The following is a 15,089-nucleotide window of genomic DNA, read 5'->3' as shown; positions in this document are numbered from 1 at the left end:
ATCAGAAAAAGTGCAAAGCATTAGGGGTAGATTTACCAAATGTCGATTTCAATCGATTCTAATCGCCATCAATGTTTTGTTTCTGGGGCTAAATCGCACATTTACTAATACTTAAGAAACAAAATCAAAAGTTGTCTGTTAGTAGATGTGTGCCCCAGAAACACAACATCGATTTTAATCGATTTTGATCGATTTTAAATCGATTAAAAAATTACCTTTAGTGAATATACACCTTATACTCAAATCATTCAAAATAAATGTCAGGAAGCCAACACGCTCTGTGCTGGTTATATTGCCTGTCTTGCTGGACCTGCTGCATTCCCGTATTCCTCTTACCCTTTGCTGATCTGGGCGTAAGGAGTATCACGAATGGGAGCTCCACTGTATTTCATTTCTTTAGACCTTGAAATTTGCCTATAAATAGTCCATTACAGGATGCCTCATTTTTGCTTAATAAAAAAATGACAGGAGTAAAACTTTTTACCACCCCAGATGGGACTCGAACCCACAATCCCTGGCTTAGGAGGCCAGTGCCTTATCCATTAGGCCACTGGGGCTCTACACTGCCACTGTTTTGAGAGAACCCATTTTATCATTTTGTTCTGTAATCAGACATACCTGAAAAGATGAAACAATTATATTATTATTTTATCAGTCCTGACAAGGGCATCATCCTGCAATTGGCCTCTGCGTTCAGCTCTACTTTTACTGAGAAATGACTGAGAACCATTGTATAGCAGGCACTAGGATTCTATTTAGGAGAAAGGTCTACTGATCAGAGCTTCAGCCAATGGGCCATTCAGACTCTGGCCATAAGGAGCATAATTCATGACAGATTAAAACCCATCAAAATTAAAAACACAGCAAAGATACCACTCCCGTGAAAGGCCACCTGTGGTCAGGATCAACAACAGTGGTCTAAGGAAGGAAAAACTAACAGGGTGTTGGTTGGCCAAGTCTCATCAATGTGAGACATCAGCAAAGGTTATGCCATCTGGTACAAGCCAACTGATGATGGATGTGAGTGGTCACCACAAACGCACGCACGCACAAACGCACGCACATACCATCAAATCCTGCTGTATATGGAGCTGCATAGCCACAGGCCAGCCAGCCAATTTCCTGACTTTATTCATTCAACATCTTTCAATGAAGCTCATCACACCCCCACAATATTGTGTATTTTATCCCTTATTACTATAATCTTCATCTGTGTACATAACCTATCTTTAGTGTAACTTGTTAGCGTTAATACACAGAGGTAAAGTGTCCTCTCATTGCCTCATATTATATTTTCTTTTTCATGCTGAAATATTTTTTGTAATAAGTCTTAGGGGCCTATTCATGATAACAAAAAATTCCCTGGAGGTAATTAGGTTTAGAACTGGCATGGAGTTCTACCTAATTACTAGAGGAATTCATCATTCCTCCTCCCTATAACTATCTATTCCGAAAAGCTGTCATTTTGCGATGGCAGCTTTCGGGAAATCAATACTTTTTCCTGCCTATACCGTATCTTATCGCATCTGTAATCAGCGCTGCGCATGCGCCGTTCCGTTCACAAAAGTGGCACATGTGCAGCACAGATTACAGCGCTTGCGAGCGGGTCTGAATCAGGCCCAATATCCACTGCACGGGATGATGAACGATTGAACAATTACGATGTTGTAATCATACAGTCGTTCCACTTTCGTGTAGTGGATACGCACCTTTACTGTCACATTGTTTCTGAATGATAATATCATAGATTAAACTATAGATCCGTGGTTCCCAAACTGTGCGCCGTGGCACCCTGGGGTGCCTCAGGACTCTTGCAGGGGAGCCTCAGGTTGTTAGTCCAGCACCCAATTAAATTATTCATGGTCAATGTAATGTAAATATGTGGGCAAACAGCAGCACAAACGTGTCCACCACCACATAACTGACCCTAAGGATGACAGGTAAGTACAATTACTTAATTTCTACCGGATTTTCTCAATAACAAACTTAACCTTAGGGGTGCCATGAAAACAATGCTGATACTCTAGGGCACCGTGATTCAAAAAAGTTTGGGAACCACTGCTATACATGACTCCTTTTCCCAATCAGTCAGGCAGCAGCTCCTTTCCTGTCACAGCTAATCCAAGCAGGAGATGATATAAAGCAGCTTCATCTAATATATATATAAGACCTCCTACAATATAATATAGCCGTGCTTTCATCTGTAACACTGAAACATCTTCAATCGTTATTTCTTCATTGATTGATTAACTTTTAAAAAAAATATAAAGGTAACACACATGTCAGAAGTGGGATTTGAACCCACACCTCCAGAAGAGACTGTGACCTGCACGCAGCACCTTAGACCACTCGGCCATCCTGACAATGTCTGAAATGGTGGTTGGAACTCCTTGTGGACAGTGTTATATTATAACTGAAAGATGTGAAAATGTATTGAACTGAGCAGTATCATGATCTACAAAACTGTTGTACCAAAGAAAACCACATTCATTTTCTCCTCATCCCTCTCTTTACCGACTCAGAGAGTCCGAGGCTTTCTTAGACATCCACCCAAAAGACCCAAGACATCATGACCACTTGTATAGGAAGCAAATGACATTGATTATATTGTAACAATGGCGCATGTAAAGGTCAGGGATATATTACAGTAAGCTGACATTGGGTACACCTAGTCCAAGGCCGTAACTAAGGGCATGCAATCAGTGCCACTGCAAAGAGAGCAGGGCCATCGTCGGCCCACAGCCGTTGCTTCTCACTCTGCAGCCAGGATGACTGTTGTGGTGCCTCCTGAGTATCCTTTAAATGCTCCTGGTAGGCACCCTGCAGTTTGTGCCACTGATTAGAGCATCCTCAGGATGCTTCAGTCAATGATGCATTTACTGATGCTGCCAGCCCGTTCCCCTTCCATGCCACATGATGATATAATGTGCCCTAGTTATTTGTATTTAAAGAAGAAGACATGGGCAAGTCACTACTCACACAGTGCACCAAATCCTGCTGTATATGGGGCTGCATAGCCACAGGCCAGTCAGAGTGCCAATACCTGGTCCGTTGAATCCTATTATCTGTTGCATGATGTGTTAAAAATTATTCGGACTTATATGGGCTTCGGAAAATAACCTGAGTTAAAACTAACCTTATAAGATGTTATGGCAAAGAGCAGAGTAAATAGCACATTGTAAAGATTATCTGGAGCATGGAGTGTCACGACTAGGAGGTCCACTGTTTTTTATTTCTTTAGACCTTGAAATTTGCCTATAAATAGTCCATTACAGGATGCCTCATTTTCAAATACAAAAAATGTACAGGAGAAAAACTTTTCAACACCCCAGATGGGACTCGAACCCACAATCCCTGGCTTAGGAGGCCAGTGCCTTATCCATTAGGCCACTGGGGCTACACACTACAAAAGGTGTGAAAGTTCCCATTTTATCAAATTGTTCTCGACCTAGACATACCTGAAAAATAAAACAGTTGTATTATTATTTTATGAGTCCTGACAAGGGCATCAGCCTCTGTGTTCATCTCTACTCTTACAGATGAATTACATCCAGTTGTATTTTAATCTTTGTCACAGTCCCATTTTCTAATTTTATGCCATACCAAAAAGAACCATTGTATAGCATGCACTATGATTCTCTTTAGGAGAATGGTCAACTGATCAGGGCTTCAGCCAATGGGCCATTCGGTCTCTGTCCATAAGGAGAATAATTCATGACAAATGAACCCATAATAATTAAAAACACAGCAAAGCAACCACTCCCAAAAAGGCAAGGCTTGTAGGGTCCTCAAGGCCCGCTGTGGTCAGTACCTACCAACAGTAGTCCAAGGGGGGATGCAAACAGGGTGTTGGCTGGCCAAGTCTTATTGATGTGAGAGATCAACAAAGGCTATCCCTTCTGGTACAAGCCAACAGAAGTGCTACTGTGACACAAATGGCAGAAAATGTTAATGATGGCGATGTATGTAATGTGCCACAACACACACAGTGCATCAAATCCTTCTGTTTATGCTGCTGCATAGGCACAGGCCAGTCAGAGTGCCCATGACTGGTCCATTGAATCTGATTTTCTGTTGCATTATGTGGATGACTGAGAATGTGTGCATCATTCACCTAGGGAAGAGATGGCACCAGGATGCATTGTGGGAAGAAAACAAGCCTGCAGTGTGAATTCCCTGCGTCCGTTCATTCATGTACACATTAATTTGATGCATACCAATTATCTAAACATCATTGTGGACCATTTTAAATCATTTCATGGCATGGAATTATCCAATGGAAGTGGACTCTTTCAGCAAGATAATGCACCCTGCCACACTACTCAGATTGCTAGTGAAAGGTTTGAGGAGCATGATGAAGAGTTTATGGTGTTGTCTTGTCCTCCAAATTTCCCAGATGTCACTCCAATCAAACATCTGTGATAGGTGTTGGAACAACAAGTCCGATCTGAGGAAGCTCCACCTCTCAACTTGCAAGAGTTAAAGAATCTGCTGTTAATGTCCTGGTACCAGATAACACAGGACACCATCAGAGGTCTTGTAGAGTCCATTTCTCTTTGGTTAAGAGCTGTTTTGGTGGCACTCGGAGGACCAACTTCATATTCGAAAGGTGGTCATAAGGTTTTGGCTCATGAGCATCTAACGTTCTGTTCTGTTCCCTTTCAAAGTCCATAGAGATTTCTTTTTCAATTTCTTTTTTTTTCTTGTATTTGTTTATTATCTTTCAATCCACTGTCTATTTTATTCTTTATCACCTCTCCCTGTGCAAAAAAATAATGTAAAAATAAACTAGAATTAGTTTCACGTTTGCACTCTGTTTCCTGCTGGAACTTCTAGTTCTACACCATCTGATCAGCCACAGCTTCCCTACATGAGCATTAAGGGATTATGGCCCTCATTCAGACCCACTCGCGAGCGGCTGTCCGCTCGCAAGTGGGTCGATGGTCTGCACTGCGCATATGCATGACGGAGGGAGCTCCGTCATGCGCATGCGTGAGACCCGACGAGCGAAGGACTTTCCTTCGCTCGTAGTGTCTCATCAAAGGGGGCGTGCTGTCGATGTTGACTGACAGCACGCCCCCTTTGGTGGGCGTGCCTGCCAGACGGAGGCGTTCCCAAGGGAACGCCTACCGTCTGAAGCCGGCCCCACTGACATCACTAGTGATGTCAGTGGGAGTGATTTTGGCTCTGATAGAGCCAAAATCACTCCTGGCCTTGCGGTTGAGAAACTCAACCGCAGGCTTCTGCTCGCAGTTTCGATGGTCGCGATGGTCAAGACCATCGCGACCATCATCCTGCACGTTCGTATATGCTGTGGGTGGTGACCCACAGCTATACGAGCGTCCAGGAGGACGCTCCATATTAATGGAGGTGGGCCCTGATTCAGAGCGAGCGCTCTGGTCAGAGCGTCCGGCTCTGAATCAGGGCCCATGTGTTTCATCTGTGTACATAACCTTTAGTGTCATTTGTTAGCATTAATACCCAGAGGTAAAGTGTCCTCTCATTGCCTCATTTTATTCTCTTCTTCAATCTGAAATACATTTTGAAATTGATTCATAGGCCCGTATTCAATTTGAGGCGAAAAGTCAGTTTTGGCGAAAAAGTCACGGGTGACGTCATTTTGCCAGGCGGAAACTTTTCGCCGTATTCAATTTCAGAGACTTTTCGCCTGGGCGGAAAGGCAATACAATGTACCCGGCAGAAAAGTTTTGCCTATGAGTAGCAGGCGGAAAAAAGTGCAGAATTGGGGTTTTGGGGTGCAACTTTGCGGGAACCCCCGTACAGCCTTAAAACACTTCCCCAAGGGTAAACTGCATCAAAAAATTATTAAAAAGACTTAAGAACACCCCAAAAAATTACTTTAATTTTGGGGGCAAAAAAAAACAAAGTTGGGGGACAAAGTTAAAAACTAGCAAAATAGACTCCAGGGGGTCCCCAATTATGGCCCAGTTGTTTTTTTGATTGCAGGTGCTTGCAGCAGGTGGATTTTTCACGTTTTTTGAAACGATACTTTAGCAAATTTTAAATATACTACCCCCCATTTTCAGGTACGTAAAAATTTGCAGGGACTAGTTATTTTCTCCAGAAAATAAAACTTCTATTCTATTCTATTCTATTCTTCACCACTTATGCAAATACGCAAAACAGCGCCTATTGAGACCATTTAAATACACCAAATACCTTCAGCAGGCCAATTCGGAGGTATCCATAGTGATCCCCCATGTCAGTGCATCTTTTGGGGGTTGCCAGGCTGATTACTCCATTTTGGAGAGGACTTTCCGCCTGTTCAAGTATTGCCGGGTGCCGTTTTCGCGTACTTTCATATAGAATACGGGGAATCGCGGGGACGCGCACGAAAAGTTTCCGCACCCAAAACACGCGATATAGGCGGAAAGTCCGCCAGGCGAAAAAGTATCGCGGGTGCGATACATATTGAATACGGGCTATAATCTTTTAACATGAATATGGTCTGAATCACTTCTCTCTCATGTGTTACACAAAGAGTCCCACAGCCGAAATAGCTCAGTTGGGAGAGCGTTAGACTGAAGATCTAAAGGTCCCTGGTTCGATCCCGGGTTTCGGCAGATACTTTTGTTGCTTTCAAAATACACCAATATTTCACTATTTATTTCTGTATCAGAGCTCTGAAAAACGGGTGTGGTATGATTTGTCAACAGTCATCAACATGGTTGAACTGTTACAAAGAACTAACAGGGGTATTCAATACGGAGCGAAAACTCAGTTTTTGCGATGTTTTCGCACCGATGACGTCATTTTCGCAGGTTTTGGTTCTACACCGTATTCAATTTCAAAGACTTTTCGCAGGTTCGAAAAGTCTTTGAAAAAAAACGGGGATAACTTTTCATCGAAAAAAGTGCAGAATTGGGGTTTAGGGGTGCAGGCTTAAAAAAAATAGCCTGCACCCCTGGGAATGACATTTTAAAAGTAACTGTGTCAAAAACAGTTTTTTTTTAAAAATAGGGACACCCCAAAAAATTTATTTAAAAATTGGGGTGAAAAAAAAAAATAGGGAAAAAAGTGTTTAACACTAGGGAAATAGGTTCAGGGCTATTCTGTAAGTGTGCGGCAGGTGTTTTTTAGAATAGATTAATAGCGGCAGGTGCATAGTTGCAGAATTTAAAAAAAATTACTTTAGGGACATAAAAATATGCTAGTACCCATTTTTATGTACCCCAAATTTGATGGGACCACTTAAAAAATGAAAAAAATAACCTAAGTGCTCTTCTGCAACACTTCTTCAATGTCGGGAAAAAAACACCTGCAGCCGCTATTTAAAACCCCGACTTTCATTTGCAGGCTAAAACGGGGGTACCCATAGTGATCCCCCATGTTTTTACAGCTTTAGGGGGGTTCTACAATTTATTCCAGGAAAATTTTGTTTTTTTTCGCCGATCCTACATCGCCGGCTCCCGTTTTCATAGCTTTCATATTGAATACGGGGATAAGGGGGGCACGCGCGATACTTTTTAGCAGGTAAAAGCTCCGATATGCAGCGTAAACTTCGGCAGCGAGGTTTACGTTTCATATTGAATACCCCTCTAAAACACCAGCGCTCCCTGCAAAATTAAGCAGCTCTTAGTGTACACACTTGAGTGCGTGTAATATGCAATTGTGAATAAAAATGAGCGCTAGGATGAATAAATGTATATGAATGTAAATACTGATAATAGCGGCGATATATGGCTAAATAAAAGTGAAAATCAAATCAAATCTAAATAATAATAATGATGGTAAAAAATAAATAAATATAAATAAATAAACAAAAATAAATATAAAATTTAAATAAATACAAAAATAAGCAAAATAAATGACTGATGGAACCAATCTCATAGGACAAAAATCAAAAAGCATATACTATAGGTTTATAGCTCTTTTCAGAAAATGTCTGTTTTGATCCTGTATATGAAAGGACCGCAGGATTAAAACTAACCCTATCTTACCCTACCGCCTTGGTCAGTATCCGGTTCCCGGCAGCTGTCACAGATGATCTGCAGTGCAGGTGCGCCGGGTCCGGTGCTTCGTCCTGCACCTCGCGTCACACAGCCCGTTGCAGATGAATCTTGCTCTGCGGGTCTCTGCAGGATAGGACACACTCGCTAGTCCGGCGTCTCTGGTATGTGCCGGGAGTATTCTGTGTCTGCGCCCACTGAGAAGCCCTCCAACGCGTTTCAACAATCAGATTGTCTTTATCAAGGAAGCTTGGTTGAACTGTTGACAGGCATCATTTTGGCATTTTCAAACTGTCAACATCGATCATGTTGGCATACATCATGTCTACACGGATGATATATTAACATGATAAATTGTTGACATACCATCCCTGGTGGCTCAGTGGTCACTAACCTTCTACTGGTGGCAGCGGCAGCTAAAGCATCTTCTTCTGGGTCCCAACGGCCATGTGACAGTTACTTCCGGTTGGGACCTTTGATACTAGAGCGTTATGGTGAGTATTTCTCCTCTTAGTCTTAACCCTATTACTAGTGCCTAACCCAAACCACCCTCTCCCACCGCCAAACAATAACCTCCCCCAACAGTCAAACTCTAACCCTTTTGGCGGCACCTAACCTTAACCATCAGCATCCCCAGCACATCACATGTGTTACGTTCTGGGTTATTTGTGGACCCGGGGTGGTAGCAGGAGCGATCACAGAAGCAGATTTGTAAATAAAACTAGGATTTTTAATAAGTGCTCGAGTGGACATATAATGTGGCAGTAAATAAAAGTCCAGGAAAATATAAATGTGCACAAGAGTTCTGTGGTGGGAGCAAAAGGGTTAATGTCCAGGTAGAAACAATTAGAGCAGTCCAGGTGTGCAGGTAGTGAAACTGAAAATAAACAAGCCAGGTTTTCAGATAGTGAACTGAAGTGCAGGATGTCAGCAGGCTCAGGCACTCAGGTATGGGCAAGGGTGATGGAGGTAGCGGGGTAGTCCAGTGGGAACTAGGAGCTGACAGGCAGACTGGCAGACAGCGGATTCACAGGAACAGGAAAGCACAGAGAACTCCCTCTCAGCTAGGCTGAGATACACGTTGCACTGGCAAAGAAGGAAGGCACTGACCCTTCCTAAATACCCCATGCCGTGCTGTTACTGGCTGGAGGGAACATGTGACTCACCAGGATTGGCCAGCCGCATCACATGGCCAGAAGGCAAGATGGCAGCGCCCATGCCAAACGGAATGGAGACGCCGCCAGGCCTTACCAGCGCAGAGTGACAACAGGCCCGCACAACAACGCGTGCAGCCAAAGCCCCCCGCCAGACACCAGCTCCGCCACCAGACAGCCCGCGCCACAATGACCTCACAGGTAACACTCGCCTAGCATCATGCTGAAATACCCTGGCCGTGACAACATGGTGGCAGGTCCGCTGTCGACATTGTGAACATGTTGACATTCAAAGGATGTTGACATGTTTTTCTGACAGTTTGAACCGTGTTGACATGCTGATGGTATGGTTACTGATGGTTACTGATAACCTGAAAAACACATAACCCACCAAAAAAAACATCTATTGAATGGTCGACAGGGTCAAAAGGTCGACACAAAAATGGTGGACACAAAAAATGCTCAACACATGATTTTCTTTATTTTTAGCCCTAATCTTCACCCTAACCCGATCCTTCCCCTTGGTGGCTAACCCTAAACCTCCCTCCTGGTGCCTAACCTTAACCATTGGGGTAGGTGCCTGACCGTAACCATCCCTTCTAGTGCCCTCCCTAACCCTACCCTAACCCTCCCCTTGGTGCCTAACAGTAACCGTCAGGGTAAGTGCCTAACCCTAACCATTGGGGTAAGTGCCTAACCCCATGGTAAGTGCCTAACCCTAAACCTAACCCTACAAAACAAAATAAATCATGTGTCATCCATTTGTGTATTAACCATTTTTTGTGTCGACCTTTTGACCACGTCGACCATTTGATTCTGCCAACCATCTTACATGTCGACCTTTAGTGTGCCGTCATGTTGTCCCTGTCGATGTTTTGTCCCAGACGACTGATTGACTGTCTAACATCTGGTGTCTATCTAGACATTGTTGACCTTTTTACTGTCTATCTATAGTCTGGAACCCATGCAGCAGCTCCTGTCCTATCACACCTAGTCCAAGCAAGGAGATGATGTAACAAAGCTCAATTTAATATGTAACCCCCCTTCAGTGTGCGGTGTGATACAAAGGTGCATTTAGAGTGATACACCTTCTATTGCCTCAGGCTAGCTCTCCAGAGTGTGGGCAATACCTGAGAAGGGGGTCCCTGCCTATGCAGGCTGTATAACAGTCACACATATAGACAGGTATAGATATACACATGCAACAACAGTTCTTTTGAATAACTTGGGCGCCAGACCTTCTCTTATAAAAATATACCACTTTATTTCTCTCCTCCTGCAGATGACTTTACAGGACAAGAATATGGTTACAGCAGCTTCTCCTCTCCCTCCAGCTCATATACTTGGCATGTCAGATGGTGTAGGACAATCTTATGGATATGGGTACAATACATCACACTCTTCTCCACCAGCACAGTCTCCTAAGCACAGTCACAATGAATGCTTTGCATTTTGCACACGCAGGTCCACCTGGTCCTTTGCTGGCTGGTGCCTGTAGTTCTCCACTTCATACGTGCAGGTCCACCTGGCCCTTTGCTGGCTGGTGCCTGTAGTTCTCCACTTCATACGTGCAGGTCCACCTGGCCCTTTGCTGGCTGGTGCCTGTAGTTCTCCACTTCATACGTGCAGGTCCACCTAGCCCTATGCTGGCTGGTGCCTGTAGTTCTCCACTTAAAATGTGCAGGTCCACCTGGCCCTTTGCTGGCTGGTGCCTGTAGTTCTCCACTTCATACGTGCAGGTCCACCTGGCCCTTTGCTGGCTGGTGCCTGTAGTTCTCCACTTCATATGTGCAGGTCCACCTGGCCCTATGCTGGCTGGTGCCTGTAGTTCTCCACTTCATACGTGCAGGTCCACCTGGCCCTTTGCTGGCTGGTGCCTGTAGTTCTCCACTTCATATGTGCAGGTCCACCTGGCCCTATGCTGGCTGGTGCCTGTAGTTCTCCACTTCATACGTGCAGGTCCACCTAGCCCTTCGCTGGCTGGTGCCTGTAGTTCTCCACAGTTTCGCACACATCTCACATAACTTCTTTTGCACTCTGCCTCTCCTTTGTCTCTTCTATGACAATATATAGAGTGTCTCATACCCAGTCTGCCTCTCTCTGCTCCCCTTCTCTATGACATGGGACAGCAATATACAGACTTTTCTATTGCAGCTATCACACTCTCAGCTGCAGCCCATCCCTCTCTTACAGGAATAGCTCCTATAGCCATACTGATACCACAGTGACCCCCCTTTAATGGCTGCTGGGGGGCTTTTATGCATAAGGGACTCCTCTTGTCCCCTAACAATAAAGCTCCTGGGAAATTCCTCTTCCCCATCTCTCCAACACATATACTGACATCTCTTACCCCTCTCATGGGAGCTGAACACTTCACTGGGCGCCTCACACTGCAACCATCCAGCTCTTTCTCTGTGGTCTCTCACAGACTTTATCTCAGTGGTCTCACTCCAGACCTCTCTCTCCTTTGGCGTTAGATGGGCATCGTGGTAGCCACCATGGCCCCGCCAATCTCCCCCTGCCAGGGGAGCACGAGGGCTACATTTCTGCTTCCAGCTCTGACTCTCCCGAAAGATGTCTCCTCTCTCCCAAATTCTTCTTCCCAACTCCCTTTGTTCTTACTCCCCCATCCTTTCTCTTATCTGACTGCTACACACCCAGTCTCCCCACCCCTGCGTGTCTATCTCACCAGCCCCTCCTTTACCTGAAAACTGATCCCTAGGGTCTCAGGAATGCAATATCTACAACAGGTAGCAAACTTTAACACTGATAGGGGTGTATTTACAAATACCATTCCCTAGGGGGTGTTACATATATATATAAGATCTCCTAGAGTAAAATATAACCCTGCATTCATCTATAACACTGAAACATCTTCAATCTTTATTTTTTCATTGGTTAACTTTTTTTTTAAGAAAAGAAAAACAGATGTCAGAAGTGGGATTCGAACCCACGCCTCCAGAGGAGACTGCGACCTGAACGCAGCGCCTTAGACCGCTCGGCCATCCTGACAACTTGCAAGACCTCCACATTTACCTCCTTGTGGACAGTATTATTATAGCTGAAGGATGTGAAAATGTCTTGAACTGAGCAGGATCATGATCTGCAAAACTGTTCTACCGAAGAAAAACCACATTCGTTTTCTCCTCATCCCTCTCTTTACTGACTCAGAGGGCAAAATTTACTAAGCGGCAGTTTGGTGGCGGTTTCTATTCTATTCTAAGCCCCAGGGGTTTGGTTTTGCAACAGTTTCTAAATGACAGCCCTGTTCTATTCTATTCTAAAATTTATTTTGACTGTGGTTTGGTGGCGGTTTTGCTATCTGCAGATTTACTTAGGCCAAAACCGCTGCACAACTGCCATCAAAACACATTTTAGAATAGAATAGAACAGGTCTGTCATTTAGAAACTGCTGCAAAACCGCCACCAAACCCCCGGGGTTTAGAATAGATGATGGCATTAGCCTGTTGTAGCCTATTGGCTACACTTTGCATAATTACCCCGGTATCCTCCCTGGCAGTGGCGGCTGAGCACTCCAGGCACATTGCAGTCATGGACACCTTTCAGAGCCCCTGCAAGTGCCGGATAGTACATGCCAGCGCTAAGATCGTTGTTTGCATGGGACATTTGACTGCCACAAGATGCACCATGCCCTTCTTCTTCCTCTATAGGTATTTTAAACACATGTGTAGATCAGATCTCCTCCTGTTGGTTCCCCCCACTCCGGCTGTAATGTAGCCGGCTAAGGTGCTATTGTTATTGACCAGTCAGATCACTGGGCATCTACACGCGCATTCACAATGTCAACATGAGAATGTCAGCATGGTAATAATGTCGGCTGACATCATGTCAATACGTTCATTATGTCCGCAATCAGTATGTCGACACTGTGGACATGTCAACATGGCCATTACGTTGACAATCCGTTTCTGCGCAACCCTTAACCCTAACTCCTAACCCTTACCCCCTAACCTCTGAACTTAAGTATAATGCTAATGTCTACATATTGTCCAAAGCAGCGATTCCATGTCGCCTCAGCACTAGGCGGATACGGTACAGGCAGAGAGGAGATCACCGGATAAGTGAGTCACAGTAACATATTCCCGGAGATTCTCTTTTTACCACATTTCAGCACTAAGGGATCTATTCATCATCACTTAGTTCTCACCTGCTTTTGTAGAAATTAAGGATCGGGGCTTTTCATTTAAAAAAGGTAATGCAGGAGATACCACAGATATCTCCTTCTTACCCTTCAGCCCCGATCTATCCCGCAGTCCCCATACACTACTATGGGAACCTAAATTCATCAAGCTCCGAAAATACAATATTTTTGGAGCTTGACTGCGGGAGCATTCGCCATCTTAGCATGGCATCTGCTCGCGCTCCTTCCCTTTCGGATTCTTCCGACCATGTCTGTCTCCTTCCACCGGATGCTGGAGCTTTGTGCACCTGTGTGGTCCCCAGTTCAGGCAAGTGCACTAGCAGTCAGACTCGGCAGTGCTAAGAAATTACCAGTGAAGGGAACTCGGAGACAACTGATTTTCGGATCAGCTGTCTCCGCACCGGAGCAATGTTGATCTGCTCTGGTGAATTTGTGTCCACTGCTACTCGCAACTGCTAGCCCTTAGACATCCTGCATTGCTTTGATAAGAGCTGAATGCAGGATATCCCTTAGCACAGAGATATAGGGCATGTTAATACATTGCCCCCTCCCCCCAGTGTCGTGTTGTTACTGCACATTATTCGCTTCTTCGTGCTGCAATATGTTCTGTAACGGTTTCATAGGGCTCCATTTACTACCGATACTTTTTGCCAGCGGCCATATCTCATTTAGTATCACAGTGATACTAACAAAAATGATGCCAGTATATAACATTATTTTTCCCTTCAGCGAGATCCCGCTGTGCCCCCGTTGGAGTCAAGGTTTTCCATTGTGTGCAGGGAGCAAGATACATTGCTCGCTGCCGGAGACGGGCTAGCAAGGAATGCATATGAGCAATGGCCACCTGTGTAATGTGCATACACCCGACAAATTAAGCTTACCGCTGTTTATTAAATACAGAAAGGAGAACAAAACCCCTTTAGCAAGTGATGAGGGCCTTATGTCATTTTCGTATATGGTGCCCATAATCATTTTATATAAAGAAGGTCTGTCTTACATCTGTCCGATGTGTTATCTGGTTTAATTCATGGCCGAAATAGCTCAGTTGGGAGAGCGTTAGACTGAAGAGCTAAAGGTCCCTGGTTTGATCCCAGCTTTCGGCAGTTTTTTTTTTAGTGCTTTCAAACAGACACATTTTTCACTAATTATTAATTTCAGTATCAGAGCTCTTGAATATTACACATCACAAGTCGGTATTTACTTTACAGAAATGGACATTGTACCATAGTGCACGACAGAGCGTTTCTGAATGACATTATTATAGATTAAACTACTGATAATTCCTTTTCCCAATCAGTCATACAGCAGCTCCTTTCCTATCACAGCCAGTCCAAGCAGGAGATGATATAAAGCAGCTTCATTTAATACTATAAAATAATAAAATAAAGTCTGCATTCATTTACATCACTGACATTTCTTCAACATGTATGTTTGATATTTGTTTTATTACTGGACAAATTTAAAAGCATCCATGTCAGAAGTGGGATTCGAACCCACGCCTCCAGAGGAGACTGCGACCTGAACGCAGCGCCTTAGACCGCTCGGCCATCCTGACAAGATGCACAAATACAAATTTAACTCCTTGTGGACAGTGATATTATAAAGGCAAAAATAACTTTTCAATTACCTTAAGTTGGCCAATAATGACATGTCAGTTTTGGGTGAAAAAATTAAAAGTGTTTTAATTGGGTTTAAATTAAAGTATTGGGTCTAGTATTTTGGGTGGCTGTATAGATGGGACATGTGCTTTATACACCGCAAGTGTCTGCACCTGGTGTATTTTTAAATTTTTTTAAACATGAC

General features: G+C 44.1%; 5 non-coding genes across 5 annotated transcripts; 1 reads left to right on the top strand and 4 right to left on the bottom strand.

Moving 5' to 3' along the window:
* Positions 1-484: 484 nt before the first annotated feature.
* TRNAR-CCU (transfer RNA arginine (anticodon CCU)) lies at positions 485-557 on the bottom strand. Its single transcript has one exon. It is a non-coding gene; the product is annotated as a tRNA-Arg (tRNA).
* Positions 558-3,324: 2,767 nt separating this feature from the next.
* TRNAR-CCU (transfer RNA arginine (anticodon CCU)) lies at positions 3,325-3,397 on the bottom strand. The gene has a single exon. It is a non-coding gene; the product is annotated as a tRNA-Arg (tRNA).
* A 3,114-nt stretch (positions 3,398-6,511) lies between these two features.
* On the top strand, positions 6,512-6,584 carry TRNAF-GAA (transfer RNA phenylalanine (anticodon GAA)). The gene has a single exon. It is a non-coding gene; the product is annotated as a tRNA-Phe (tRNA).
* Positions 6,585-12,053: 5,469 nt separating this feature from the next.
* On the bottom strand, positions 12,054-12,136 carry TRNAL-CAG (transfer RNA leucine (anticodon CAG)). The gene has a single exon. It is a non-coding gene; the product is annotated as a tRNA-Leu (tRNA).
* A 2,622-nt stretch (positions 12,137-14,758) lies between these two features.
* Positions 14,759-14,841, bottom strand: TRNAL-CAG (transfer RNA leucine (anticodon CAG)). Its single transcript has one exon. It is a non-coding gene; the product is annotated as a tRNA-Leu (tRNA).
* Between the last annotated feature and the right edge of the window lie 248 nt (positions 14,842-15,089).

This window comes from Taudactylus pleione, unplaced genomic scaffold, assembly GCF_031769625.1.
Source record: "Taudactylus pleione unplaced genomic scaffold, aTauple2 ptg000318l, whole genome shotgun sequence".
In the NCBI taxonomy this organism is placed as follows: Eukaryota; Metazoa; Chordata; class Amphibia; order Anura; family Myobatrachidae; genus Taudactylus; species Taudactylus pleione.
This window is presented reverse-complemented; position numbering and strand designations above follow the sequence as displayed.